Source organism: Notamacropus eugenii, chromosome 2 (assembly GCF_028372415.1).
Source record: "Notamacropus eugenii isolate mMacEug1 chromosome 2, mMacEug1.pri_v2, whole genome shotgun sequence".
In the NCBI taxonomy this organism is placed as follows: domain Eukaryota; kingdom Metazoa; phylum Chordata; class Mammalia; order Diprotodontia; family Macropodidae; genus Notamacropus; species Notamacropus eugenii.
Window position 1 is genome coordinate 9,701,073 of NC_092873.1, and position 14,822 is coordinate 9,715,894.

The following is a 14,822-nucleotide window of genomic DNA, read 5'->3' on the forward strand; positions in this document are numbered from 1 at the left end:
ACTAGTTGTGTTGTATGGGACTAACTATATTTCCCTCCATCCTATCCTGTCCCCCATTACTTCTATTCTCTTAAGATCCTTTCCCTCCCCATGAGTGTCGGCCTCGGATTGCATTCTCCTCCCCATGCTCTCCCTTCTATCCTCCCCCTCACCCTGCTTGTGCTCCTGTCCCCCACTCTCCTGTATTATGAGATAGGTTTTCCTATCAAAATGAGTGTGCATTTTATTCTTTCCTTTCGTGGAATGTGATGAGAGTAGACCTCATGTTTTTCTCTTGCCTCCCCTCTTTATCCCTCCACTAATAAGTCTTTTGCTTGCCTCTTTTATGAGAGATAATTTGCCCCATTCAACTTCTCCCTTTCTCCTCCCAATATTTCTCTCTCACTGCTTGATTTCATTTTTTTTTTAAGATATGATCCCATCCTCTTCAAATCACTCTGTGCACTCTGTCTCTATGTATGTGTGCGTGTGTGCATGTGTGTGTATGTACTCCCACCCAGTACCCAGATACTGAAATGTTTCAAGAGTTACAAATATTGTCTTTCCATGTAGGAATGTAAACAGTTCAACTTTAGTAAGTCGCTTATGACTTCTCTTTGCTGTTCACCTTTTCATGGTTCTCTTCATTCTTGTGTTAGAAAGTCAAATTTTCTTTCCAGCTCTGGTCTTTTCATCAAGAAAATTTGAAAATCCTCTATTTCATCGAAAGACCATTTTTTTCTCCCGAAGTATTATACTCAGTTTTGCTGGGTAGGTGATTCTTGGTTTTAGCCCTAGTTCCTTTGACTTCTGGAATATCCTATTCCATTCCCTTCGATCCCTTAATGTAGAGGGTGCTAGATCTTGTGTTATCCTGATTGTATTTCCACAATACTTGAATTGTTTCTTTCTAGCTGCTTGCAATATTTTCTCTTTCACCTGGGAATTCTCGAATTTGGCCACAATGTTCCTAGGAGCTTCTCTTTTTGGATCTCTTTCATGCGGTGTTCTGCGGATTCCTTGAATATTTATTTTGCCCTCTGGTTCTAGAATCTCAGGGCAGTTTTCCTTGATAATTTCATGGAAGATGATGTCTAGGCTCTTCTTTTGATCATGGTTTTCAGGTAGTCCCAGAATTTTTACATTGTCTCTCTGGAATCTATTTTCCAGGTCAGTTGTTTTTCCAATAAGATATTTCACATTATCTTCTATTTTTCGAATCTTCTCGCTATGTTCTGTGATATCTGTCTTTCTCATAAAGTCCTTAGCGTCCATCTGTACCATTCCAGTTTTGAAAGATCTATTTTCTTCAGTGAGCTTTTGAATCTCCTTTTCCATTTGGCTAATTCTGCTTTTGAAAGCATTCTTCTCCTCATTGGCCCCTTGCACCTCCCTTGCCAGCTGAGTTAGGCTAGTTTTCAAGGTGTTAATTTCTTCAACATTTTTTTGGTTCTCCTTTAGCAGGGAGCTGATCTGCTTTTCATGCTTCTCTTTAATCCCTCTCATTTCTCTTCCCAGTTTTTCCTCCACCTCTCTAACTTGATTTTCAAAATTCTTTTTGAGCTCTTCCATAGCCTGAGCCCATTGGGTGGGCTGGGGCACAGAATCCTTGATTTCTGTGTCTTTGCCTGATGGTAAGCATTGTTCTTCCTCATCAGAAAGGAAGGGAGGAAGTGTCTTTTCTCCGAGAAAGCACCCTTCAATAGTTTTATTTCTTTTCCCTTTTCTGGGCATTCTCCCCAGCCAGTGGCTTGACCTCTGAATATTCTCCTCACACCCACCTCGCCTCCTGATCCTCCCAGCCAGCTTTTGGGGACTGAGATTCAAATGCTGCTTCCTGCCTTAGGGCTTTTGGCGGGGGCAGGGCTGCTATTCAATGTGAGAATTAAGTTCAGATGGTCAGGTCGGGGCAGAGCCGCCTCTCAGGCACCGTTCCCTGGGGGGGGGGGGGGGGGGCGGGGTTATGCACAGACCTTCCACAATGGATCCAGGCTCCCGCCCGCTTGGGGAGCCCCTGTCTGCAGCTGCCTCTCAGCTTCTATCTCCCGGGGGGGCCCAAGCCATGGGGACACCCCACTCCCCTGTCGACCCGCCAAAGAGACTCTCTCACTGACCCTCGTCACCTGTGGGTGGGGGGGCTTGTGCCGCCGCTGGATATCCCATCCCTGAAGCCTGCTCGGATCTGTACCTCTCGGAGCCACGGCCTTGGCAGGTCTGGACTGGGCTCTGCGTCTGCAGGGCGATGGACCTTTTGCAAGAGGTTTGCAGGTCCCTCTGTGGGTGGGGGGACCCGCGTGGCCGCTGGAGATCCCGTCTCCATAGCCCGCTCGGATCTTTTCCTCACGGTGTCGCGGCCACTGCAGGGCTGCCCTCTGCTCCCAGTCCCGGCGCCCAGTCCACAACGCGAAGGACCCCCCGCGAGAGGTTTGCAGGTCTCTCCGGAACAGAAATCTCCCCCGCTCCAATATTCCGTGGCCTCTGGGTGCAGAATTCACCGTGAGTTACTCCCCTCTAGCCGTTCTGTGGGTTGTGGGTTCGGAGCTATGTGTATGTGCATCTTTCTACTCCGCCATCTTGGCTCCGCCTCCCCTGTGGCTCATATTTAGGAACCTTTGAGGTTGGATGACAGTAGCCAGGGCAAGGGGAGAGAGGAAGATGAGTGTGATTTTCAGTTTGGTTATGGATGTGAGTGGGAAGGGAATCAACATAATGATGCCTTGGAGTGCGGGCTCTTTCCAGAATCTAGAGTGGTTCTGGAAAGTTAGGTATTTGAGGAAGGCTCCATGGACCTCCATGTTTGGAGAGCAGTGAATCAGTCTTTTCTCTGTCTTCTTATATGAATCTTTTCCCCCTCTAGGCTGTCCAAATCATGATTGCCCTGATGAACCTTGGCATAGGAGTGATTGTCAATTTCTTTCCTTGGCGTCCTTATGGACCAACCTATTTTCTAAAGTCTGGCTACATATTCTGGGGACCAGCATTTGTGAGTAGAGTTATTGAAACTATTTCTGAAATGTATTCTTACTCTTTGTTACCTGGAAACTGGAGGGAACCTGGTCCCAACAACATATACCTTCTGCCCATAGTTTTCCTTTCTGTACTTCCATTGGGGGATATAGGGAAAGACTGATACACACCGAGACACACACGTACTCACACACACAGAGGGAGGGATCAATATTGTATATATATGTACATATATATATATGTACATATATACACACACACACACATACACATATATGTATATGAAGGGTTCATATATGTATTACATATACACACATATACATACACATATGTGTGCTAGGAAAAGCATATTATAAGAATTAATGCTTTGTTGCATTTGTTGCAAAGAATTATCTGAAGAACAGTTTGTTTTCAGCAATATGTAATGAAAAGTCACAGTTTTCTTTTGCCACCGGGAGCTAAACCCCTATTTCCCATGGGTTCAATGTATCAGCATTCACATTTTTGACTTTCCTGCTGTTCTTTAGCAACATTGCCCCTGAAAAAAATTGAAGATTTACTGTATGTGTCTGAGTGTGTATATAGTCTTGTCCCTCATGCTTGTGACTCTATTTGTGTAAAGGTAAGAAAGAATCAGGCAAAATTGATTAAAATATGAATTATGTTATCTTTTTAGTAAAATATGTATACTATTTTTAATAGTATAGAGAAAAAAACCTGGGAGAACCCCCAAAAATCCTTTAAGTGCCCTACTTTAATGAATGTGGGCGTTATTATTCCTTTAGCATATAGTTATTTTGATTGCCAGAAAGGTGGATTATGGTGGGTAAATGACTGTTAGAGAGGTGTTGCCCAAAAAAAGTAATTACATAATAAGATTACAATCACTTACCCTTGATCACTTCACATTATGAGATCCAGAGCAAGTTTCATCTGAAAATACATGAAAAATATGCAGAATTGATTGTAGGCCTATATCAATAATAATTTTGAAGGGATGACGGAGAATAGGAGAAGTGTTTTGGACTGAAGAATGACATTTGTCTTGATCATCAAGAAAGGAAAGACAATGTGATCTTTAAATTATAAGTCGGTGAGTTTGACTTCAGTCCTGGCAAAATTCTAGAATGTATAGCCCATGATAGGTCAGGTTTTGTCTAAAAAGTCAAGTGGTCACAAAGAGGGAGCAAAGCTTCACTAAGGTCAAGTCATGGAAGACTAGCCTTGTTTTCTTTTGTAGCAAGGTTATTTGACCTTAGACTGATTAGTCACTATGAAAGAAGGCCCTTTGTCCAAATGTTTAAAAAGCTCTTGGAGCATATGATGGATCCAATAAAGACATCCAGTTCTCAGGGATGGAACCATGTTCCAGTGACTGGTTGGGTAAGGGTGAACACATCAGGGAAAGAAATGTTTTGATGTACTGATATTTGTCCACAGTTCATCATCTCTGGCTCCCTCTCCATTGCTGCAGAGAACAGAACCACAAGAAAATGCCACTGGTGAGTGGCATTTTCTCTTTCTGTGCAGCACAGGAGGAAGACATTTTTAATTTATTGGAATGGGAAGGGGGAAATGGAAGGATCCTTAAGAGACAGCCTTAGCATCCCCAAGCTTGGTTGTAGCAGGCTTGACTGACCAATGCCATGTGGCCAAGCTTGTAACCTGGGGTCATGGAGGGTATGAATCAATATTGGGTGTTTCCCCATTATTAAGATTGCTACCAAGTAAATCCTGTAGTCACACCAGGAAAAAAAAATTCTTTCTACTTTTCAGTTCCCTTAATCTCTTCAATTATCTTGTATAAAGACACATGTTGCATTGCCTAGTAGAATGTAAAGACTTTGGGAACTGACCAGTTTTTCACATTATCCCTGTATTTCCAGCACCTGGCATAGAGTTTTGCATACAGTAAGCACTCAATAGGTGCATCTTGTTCTTCTTGGTGTTAGATTCCCCCTTGAATCTTGAACAAGACTGGACATATGACAGCATTTCCATAACCATGTGTTAAGAAGTTGACTGTCTTATGGATTCTTACTTGCTTTCAGGTCCAGTGCAGCCTGGTAATGAATACTATCAGCTCAGTTGTGGCTGGGATTGGAATCATCTTTTTCTCAATCTACTTGAGACTTTTTGATTTTTATTTTCTTTGTTATGAAAAAAGTTCCCCTGATTCCTGTAATTTTGCTGAATCTGTAGTATTGGTGAGTACTTCCAAAGTGGGGACAGTTATGACAATGGATATTTAGAATGGGTCATCTTTACAGTCCAGGGTAGAGACACCAAGGGTCCTGAAGAAGTCTGAACCCTTTGAAAAGAGACAGGTTGCTTGTATTTAGAAATAAGAGGAAATTCCATAATATTTCTGGTCTTATTCCTGTGGTCTGAGTCAAAAATTTTAATTCTGAGAAATCCAAAGGATGAAAAGCAGCTGACATTTTTATTCAGTTAAGTTCACTTTTGTTCAATTAAATTTAAAAAAGTATCCCATGATGCAGTTATCACTATATGTAAGGCAATACACTATGTACTACAGATGCAAAGATAAAAAATGCCTCAATTCTTGTCAAGGACTTTGATTTTTTTTGGAAGAACCAGTATGGGAAGAAAGAGATCTCTGACATGAAATGGTAAGGTAGTTGTCAAAGAGAGCTTCAGGAAATGTTTGAGCAGAATGATTCCATTTTTAAGTGATGGCAGTGATGATGATGAGTTAAGAATGTGTTTAAGATGTCAGTCGAGATGGTCCTTAAAGGAAGAGATGAAATTCAAAGGTAAAGGTAAGGGTATAGGATAGCCTGTCCCTGACTCGTGGTTGATGTGAGCAATGCCATTGAAATGGGAAAGAGAAGCACAATATTGGGGGAGAAAGTATCTAAGGTTCACTTGGAGAGTAGAATAGAGGAATGACTACAGCTGGATCTGGAGGTTAGGAATAAATTCAGCACATCTGGGATCCTCTAACAGATGTGTTTGTTCACCTATCCTTTAGTGGATTATTAACTTTTAAGTGCACACCTAGGATTGAACCTTTGATTGGTGACTGCAGGTACCTTAGGGGGATGTGGGACCTTAAGGAGTAGCTGGTGATTGACTGAACAATCCAGAAGCCACCAAATCTGCAAGATTTCCATAATCAAACCTTGGAAAACTGATCTATCAATCAATCAATAAACATTTATTGTCTTGAAGAGGACTCATAATTCTGTCTTCTTCTAGAGAATTGAGTGTATTTTTTAAATGAAATGAGCCTGTACTGAATACCATGAAAGGGCCAGATGAATGCTAAAATGGCTTGTGGATGGGGTGGAGCACAGGGGATGAAGATCTGAGTGACCGTAGAAAGACCACTTTGTATTTCTTAGCCTTCACATCCTAAAGTGCAAGATGGGAATGGTCTTCTTTGCACGATATGCCTCACAAGATTATTGTGAAGAAAATGCTTTGTGGATCTTAAAGTGTCACTAGAATGTGCTTTATTATTATTAAATAATATCAGTAATGATAGTAATAATAATAGTAGTTCATATATCACTTTAATGTTTGCCAGATGCTTCAATGTGGTTCAAGTTTTGTCTCAGGGAAATCCTTCCCTTCCCCATCTTGTCCTCCTCAATGCTCTCCTTTACCTCATTTCTTACTGAGTTGTTATAAGTGGGGCCTTGTTTTTATCCCTCACCACTCTCTGTTTGATCTCTCTCTCCAGGGAAACATTGTGTTCCTGCTGATCCTAAATGTTTTAGAATTTGCTGTCTCCCTGGTCATCTCAATCTTTGCCTGCAAGCCATTCTGCTGTGCCCAGAGTGGGGTAAGTAACTAATGCTATGTGGTGACTGTTACTTTGGTGAGACTGTGCCACAGAGATTCTCCTGGGTGGATCAGTCAGCAGGTCAAATAAGGGACTAGTGAGAGGACAGTTAGGGACTTCTCTGTCTGTCATCATACTCTTAAGCAGGGAGCTTGTGACCAGGAGGTCACATGTGGCCTTCTAGGTCCTCAGGTTTAGTCTTTTGACTGAGTCCAAGTTTTACAGAACAAATCCTTTTATTAAGGGAATTTGTTCTGTGAAGTTTGGATTCAGTCAAAGGGCTGCACTTGAGGACCTGAGGGCCACATGTGGCTTCCAGGCTACAGGTTCCCCATCCCTGATCATGAGTATCATATCCATTGTCAGAAATGTTACCGGTGAGGATATGTCAGGAAGTCCCAGGCACAAAGAGGTGCAAGTCTATGTGCAGATCCTTCTAATCTTTTCCCCAAACTGCCACCACTCCCCCAAAACCCCACCATTCACCTTACAAAATATGTAGGCTCTATATTCCTATTAAAATAGAAGAGTAAGGGGGGAATATCTTGTCTGTCCCACTTTGGCTCCACAAAACGGGGAGTGCTGCTGTAGTGAATTTGATAACCTCATGGGATAGTCTCACACTCTGCTATTGCCTCTTTCTAAAAAGCTTTGTGGGGCACATCCACTGACAACACATTTAAGAGGATTAGATAGGAAGAGGGTACTTACTGGTGCCAAAATATGCCCCACTTCGGCTTAGGGTATCTCTTTAAATATCATTCATTGGGGATGGCTTGACTTGAGTTTCCCTGGGTTTTTAGCAATGCCTTTATATTTAGCCTAACTGAAGGAGGTAGCTACAGGTTTAGCCTTTTTTTTTTCAAAAACATCTTTTTACCCTTTAGGACAAGTTTCAGAGAGTAATATGGCTAAGAATGAACTTCAAGAAAGATGGAGATGTCCGGAGAAAACAGAAAGGAGATAGGAAGGAAAGAGGGCAATGGGGAGAAGGAGTTGAGAGTGAATAAAAGTGGATGGGAGCAGTTGGCCAGCCAGGTCCTCACAGTGTCATCCTTCTTATCCCGTTTAACCAGGGTCAGCCCTCCATAGAAGGGTGATGTCACTAGAGTTTTTCTGCCCCAATATTCTTTGAAGCTCCATTTCTGCCCCTTTAAGTAACTCATACATGGGATTTTTATTGGCTTTACAGGTTACCATCTTCATGTCGCCCTCTACCTGTGTTTCAAAGAACTCCGCTGCTGAAGCCTGCAAAGGAGGGGCTTCAGAGCCCAGCTGCTGACACAACTTTATTGCCAGGAAGCCATCCTGACAGTTTCATATAGAAAACTTGCTTTCTTTTCCCTTCCTGACTATTTCTTAATGAAAGAGAGAGCAAATCAACTATATTTTCCTGGGATTCTTTGTTAATATTCACTTTCAGTATTGGTAACAGATTCCCAATTTCCTCTTTTCCACTCCCCACAACAATCCTCTAATAATTTCAGTGTTTGCTTACAATAGTATCAGCAAAAAATCAGTGAATCAGATTTTTCTTTGGCTACTCAATAAGTGTAGCCTGCCCAGTCAGCTTGTGGGTGCTGGAAGACAGGGTCTCTAGAAGATAAGACAATGGAACAGGAAGGGATGGAGATAGTGATACAAAATTGGATTTCCTGCTATTTCCCATGAATGAGGATTCCCAACCTTTGGAATCTCCTGCTTCTTTCACCTGAGGGAATACTGTGATTCCAACCCCAGTGATCTGGGCTCCATCATTTTTGTTCTTCAGCTTCTGTGGTCTCTCCTCTTGTACCCTGGACCTTGAAGTGAATCTCTCTACCGCTACATACTGCCAAAATTGCAGGTCAGGGCAAATACATAAATGGCAAGAATTATAAGGTAGACCAGCATTCTCTAGTAAGTCTCCTCTAAGTCTCCCATTTGACATGTTTATTCATATATCGTATTGTTATGTCAAGTCCTTGCATAACTCAGAGACATATTGGAATATTCTCTCATTAGTTAATAAAATGGCAACTTTTTTTTTTCACAAATCAGTTGTTTTAAAATCTCATCCTATTTCATCCAATGTAAGTTACTGAGTAAACAGAGGGAACCTCCTTTCCCTGTAGTGGTAAGTACTTACAAGGAGAAGAAACAGATTTTAATTGATGGGAGCACAGGGAGGTCTGAAAAAGATAGTGAGGAACACAAAGCATATTACCTATTCCCCTTAGCATTGTGGAGGCAGGGGTAAGTGGCAGTGAGCCACCAGCCTTGGAGAGGGGGTCAAGAGAGGTCATCTTTAAGAGAAAGCCGGGATTCAGGGAGCACTAGAAGATGGAAGCAATGTGAGAAGAACTTTAGAATGAAGGGACTTTGGTGAACAGAGTGTTCTAGAGGTCACAGTATGAAGGGACGGCAGAAAAGAATTAGAACTCTGGAGCTGAGTAGGGATGAGGATGTGTGGGGAACATATAGGGAAATCATTTTTTTTTGTTTTGTTTTCCCTCAGCATAAGGCAGGTTTGAGTCACAGGGATTAGAGAGACAGGGAATAGGAATTTGTAAGGAATAATGCTTGGGAACCTCCAAGTATGGAGATGATAAGGGCATTACAACACCAAGGTCAGATTAAAAGGGTGTGGAGTAAGTTTTCCAACACCTGCTTACATTGGCAGAGCAAGGGAGTAGAAAATTTATTTGATAGGAACCCTATGAACTGCTAAAATAATCAATGTGTCACCTGACTCATTCATTTGTGCAGGCCACAATTTTCCAGGTCAGTGAGATCACAGGAGGAGCAAAGCTCAGTCCCTGGCTTTATAGAGTTTTTCATGGATGTAAAGAAAAGGGGCTAACCCTCGGCATCTTGGCAACTGTTTCCCCTCCCTTTTCCCTGATCATTCTGACCTTAGTCTACTCCTGACCCCCCATTATTCTAGAAAATGAGTATCCAAAGAGAGGGGCAGTCAACATAACCAAGAAAGCAAGCTTCCCTGGGAGAGTGAAGTGATAGCCACAGGACCCTGGGAGAGGACATCTGAAGGCCAAGTGAGAGTGAGTGAGGAGACAGACTTCCTAGTTTATCCACCATGTGGTTCTGATACTCTAATTAAATACTACCACACTGAGCTAAGTTTATCTGAGAATTGTGGACAGAAGCAATCACTGGCACCTTTGAGCTTCTCATTAGCTCCAGGAGGCATGAATTTTCACGGCTGGGTTAGCTCTCTTTCCCTGTAGCTTGGTTGGTTATTTACTAGATACTACCACTCAGTTTATACTGGAGGCTATGAAAGCATGAGATCTCAGGCCCTCATTTCCATTTCTTGCTCCTTGATTTAGCTTAGAGGATCCCTATTGCTCCACCTGGACCAAATTTCTGGTCTTGGGAGGAGGCAGGGGAAGAGGAAGTCCAACTAGGCCCAAACAGAATGTCCCCTGCCTTTTCTTTCTCAACCTCAGTTCAGATGTATAACAATACTTAAAGATCTTTTGGTTTCTTCCCAAGTGAGACTTTTCCTTGGTATTATTGCCCAAATTCACAGGAGGTGGCACAGTGGATAGAGTGCTGGTCCTGGAGCCTGGCCTCAGACATTCACTAGCTATGTGACCCTGGGAAAGCCACTTTGCCCTGTTTGTCTTAGTTGCCTCATCTGTAAAATGAGCTAGAGAAAGAAATGGCAAACCACTCCAATATCTTTGTCAAGACAACCCAAAATGAGGTCATGAAGAGTCACATTTGACTGAAACAACACAACAGGAGGTATATATATATATATATATATATATATATATATATATATATATATATATATATATATATATATATATGTATATATATATATGTATATATATATACGTATATATATACAGAGAGAGAGACAAAGAGAGAGAGAGAGAGAGAGAGAGAGAGAGAGAGAGAGAGAGAGAGAGAGAGAGAGAGAGAGAAAGAGAGAGAGGTATATATATATGAGGTATATAGCTTGCTTGCCATCAGAGAGTTGGCTAATCTACAGGAAAGATTCAGTAATGGGAAAGATGAAGAGAACAGGAGATAGGAGTTCAAGATTTCCTCCTTCTGCCCCTAGTTCATCATTTTGGAATCCCTTTTCCCTGAAGCAGAGAACAGAACTTCAAAGGACTGGTCGAGTGGCAGTTTTTTCTCTGAAGTTCAAAAAAGAAGAAGGAGTTTTTTATTCATTTCCTGCACTTTGAAAGAGGAAGGAAAAGGAGGGAGAGATACTCTGGCTAAAGCAGCAGAAATATTGGGCCAGGCAAGGGGCATTTTGTTATTTATGTGTTTGTTTACCTAACCAGTCATTCTCAGCATTGACTGTGTGGCCAAGCAAGCACGGATCTAAGGTATTGAAGCTACCCCTAGATGTTGATGGATTTTGACACTATACAAATGTCCCTTCCCAGTGTATAAGGCATAGCAGACTTGATCATTTTTATGGGTCCCTAGCCCCAAAATCCATCTATGACAGAAACCCTCAGAAGTAGCTTGTTAATGAATATCAGAGTGACCTCAAAAGCCAAACATATGACCAGAAAATCTCCCCTTTTCCAAGTAAAGGATTGTCATTACTCATCCTCACTGAAGCCCCTTTACACTATTATCCTTATGCCTAATAAGTATTTAATAAATGTTAGTGAATTTAATTCAATATTCTGTAAATCTTACTATTTTTTCCCAAGAAACAGCAGTGGAGAAGATACATTTTTCTTTCCAATGTTGTCTGTTGCTCAGAAGAAAAGGAAGAGGAGAAGAGAGAAAGAAAGGGAAAGAAGGGAAAGTAGAGGAAAGGAAGGAGAGGAAGGACAGAAAAGAGGAAAGGGCAGAAAAGGACAGGAAAAAAGAGGAGAAAGAAGATGTATCTTTGTGTTATTACCTGTTATTGGTGGCAAGTGGAAAAGAAGAATCCTGCAAAAAAATGTAGTTGGGATGACTTATGTCAGTCTTGGGATAAGGGTCACTGATTTTTTTTTCCTGAAAAGAATATAACCCTTCTTTACTTGAAGGCATCTAGTAAGTCTGAAACTAGAAGTGACTGATACAATTCTTGTAGAGAAGCAGATCCAGTTTAGGAGAGAAGCTGCACTAAAAAAAAAAAAGCATTACCAGGATAGGAACCTGTTGAATCTACTCATCCATTTGAAATGCCATGCTTATTATTGATGTTTTTGTCTAGCAGGACATGCATCAGTTCGAATTAATAGCGGAACAATTGTTTGAACTCAGAAAATATTCTCATGAAGGACTCTCTCCCCCTTTAAAAATGAATAGTTCCTGAAACACAAATGGAATATTGAAGTGTACAGTTCCCATTATTTTAACCTTCCTTGACTTATCTAGTCCTTTCACGTGTATCTTACTATCGTACAATTTGAAGTGTGTGCCCACTTTTGTGTGAACACCATATGCATTGGTGGAACAATGAGATCAATGATGTTAAATGGAATGTTATATAAGTATTGTGTGTTTGCTTTGCATTTTCAATAAACGTTTGAGTTAAATTCAATTGAATGGCTCTTTTCTTCACTGGTGGGGACTCATGTGTACACTGTTAGTAGGAATCGTTATCCACAAACATTATTGTAGAGACCTTAGAGTAGTGAGTTGTATCAGCATCTCTTCCTTGGTAAAATCATTGCTTCCTATTGTGACAGCAGGTTAAGGGGAAATGATCCACAGAAAAAGAAAGTTAAGTACCTTTTTGAGTCCTGGGGTGTGGGGGAGCAATCAGAAGAAGTTAGTTTTTCTGTTTTTCATCCAAAAGACTTCATAATCCTTAACAATGTTAAAATTAAAAAAAATAAATCTGTGATACCAGTTAGATCAGTTAGAATGTGGGGAGCAGTTAATGTTTCCTGGAAAAAGGGGGTTAGAAGTTTAGCATGCTTTATAGTACTTCCTCACTAATATTAGTTATCTAATATTGATTGATTAATTATATAATGATTATTTGCTTTCAGGTACAAATTATTATGACCTTTAACAGTCATGCTGTGGTGGCAGGACTTGATAACATTTCTAATTTTGAACCAACTCTGCATTTCTGCTATAAATATGACCTGGTTAGAGTATATAATCCTTAAATGTTTTCATCAGATACTTATTCGGAGTTTTGGTTTACAATTTTATTTCTCCATTTTAACTCTCCTTGATCAACATTTTACATGATATTTAGATCATAGGAACATTTCTGTGGGACATATTCTCCCATTTTTTAAATGGGTGATGTAATTTTGGAATTATATTTTTCTTGAAATATTTTATAGAACTTGCTTGTGAGTTCAAATTTTTATTTTTTCTCATTTGGAGGGCATCAATGCTCCATTTTCAATTTGTTTTCCTCCAATGTTATATTAACTAAAATACTTTATTTCTTATTCTATTAATCTGGAAATATATGTGTGTATGTATATATATTCATGAATATTAATCCATTTCATGTAGATGATCAGCTTTTTTGGCATATTATTGGGCAAAATAGTTTTTAATAATCTCATTTCTTCATTTGTTGTGAATCTATCATTTTCATTTTTTATATTTTTCGTTATTTTAAAATCAAATTTGCTAATATTGTTTTAAAGATCTCTTAGTTTTGTTTATTTGTTTTTATCTTTTCTATTTTATTGATTGTTTGACACTTAAGATTTCTATTTTGGCATTTAATAGAAGATTAAAATTTGTTGACTTTCTAATTTTAGTTGCATTTCCCACTTGTTCTTCTGTATTTTTCTGTTATTCATGAAAGTATTCAGAGATATAAATTTTTCCCTTAAGACTTCTTTATCTGTATCCTCCAAAACCTGATATTTTGTCTTACTGATATCATTGTACATAAGGGAATTCCCTACTATTTCTAAAATTTCCTTTTTGATTTACCTATTGTTTAGAATTAAAATATTTGATTCCAGTTAATTTTAATTGATTCTTCTTTATTGAATCTGATTATACCTGTATGATACCTGATTATCTTAGGATTATGATGGGATATGTGTGTAATCTCTTCTTATTAAAATGTAAAAAGGTCAACCTTGTTAAATCTCTTATGACTGCTCATTCATGTTAATAATTTTATATTATTTTCACCAAGAATTATTAAAAGTCCTCTATTTCATTAAAGATCATATTTTTAAAAATTCTGTATTATTAATACTCAGTTTTCTAGGTAAGTTATTCTTAGTTGAGAGCCTATATAAGAAAAAGTTTAATTTTTGAGCTGATGTAAAGTAAGAAACTAAATCTTTCACAGTTGATTATCATTAGAATATTCCAAAGTACTTATGATGAAAAGTGCTGTCAGAAAGAGGACTGATGAACACTGAGTGCAGAATGAAGCATATTTTAAAACTTTTGTGACTTTTCCTAGCTTTTTAATTTTTCAACATTACTAATATGGAAATATGTCCTGCATGACTTTGTAAGTAAAATATTAAAAATAAAATAAAATTATAAAACTGAAAAAAGGACAACTTATTCATCTTGGGAAGCTCCATTGGTGATGTTTAAACAGGAGTTATCTTTTGATTTCTTATCAAAATAGAAATGGGCATATTTATAGCATCCTAAACTGAGAGCTAGGAAGGATTTTAGAGGCCAGTAATATCAATATTTAATTACACAAATAAGGAAACTATGGTCTGGAGAGGTTCAATGTAGATATTAAACAGAGAAGAAAATTAAATTACTTCTAATAAACATGTACTAAGTTTCTTAATGTGTGTAAGGAGTAAGAATATATAAAAAAAACTTCATTGGTAACAAATACACCCAAGGAGAAGAATTCTGCACACATAACTGGCTTTCAAGATGATTCCTGTACTCTCTAAAGCCAATTCCAAGTGTTTCTGTGGCACCTCTGAGAATTGTCCAGTCTGGTATATCATATAGAAAGGAAAGGATAATTAAGCAATTCCCAGTTTTCGCTAGTATCTGAGGGGTATCCCTTGAACACTATCAGATCCATCCTTGGTCCCAACAGTCAATGCTGAGAATAGCTGATGAGGAAAAGACAGACACTAGCAACACAACTGCCTGGTCTAGGTTTTCTGCTACTATAGCCAGAGGA

At 39.5% G+C, this 14,822-nt stretch overlaps 1 long non-coding RNA gene across 1 annotated transcript; it reads left to right on the top strand.

Moving 5' to 3' along the window:
* Window positions 1-5,027: 5,027 nt before the first annotated feature.
* LOC140524346 (uncharacterized) lies at window positions 5,028-8,767 on the top strand. Its single transcript, XR_011973675.1, has 3 exons — window positions 5,028-5,153; window positions 6,656-6,757; window positions 7,950-8,767. It is a non-coding gene; the product is annotated as an uncharacterized lncRNA (long non-coding RNA).
* The last annotated feature ends 6,055 nt before the right edge of the window (window positions 8,768-14,822 follow it).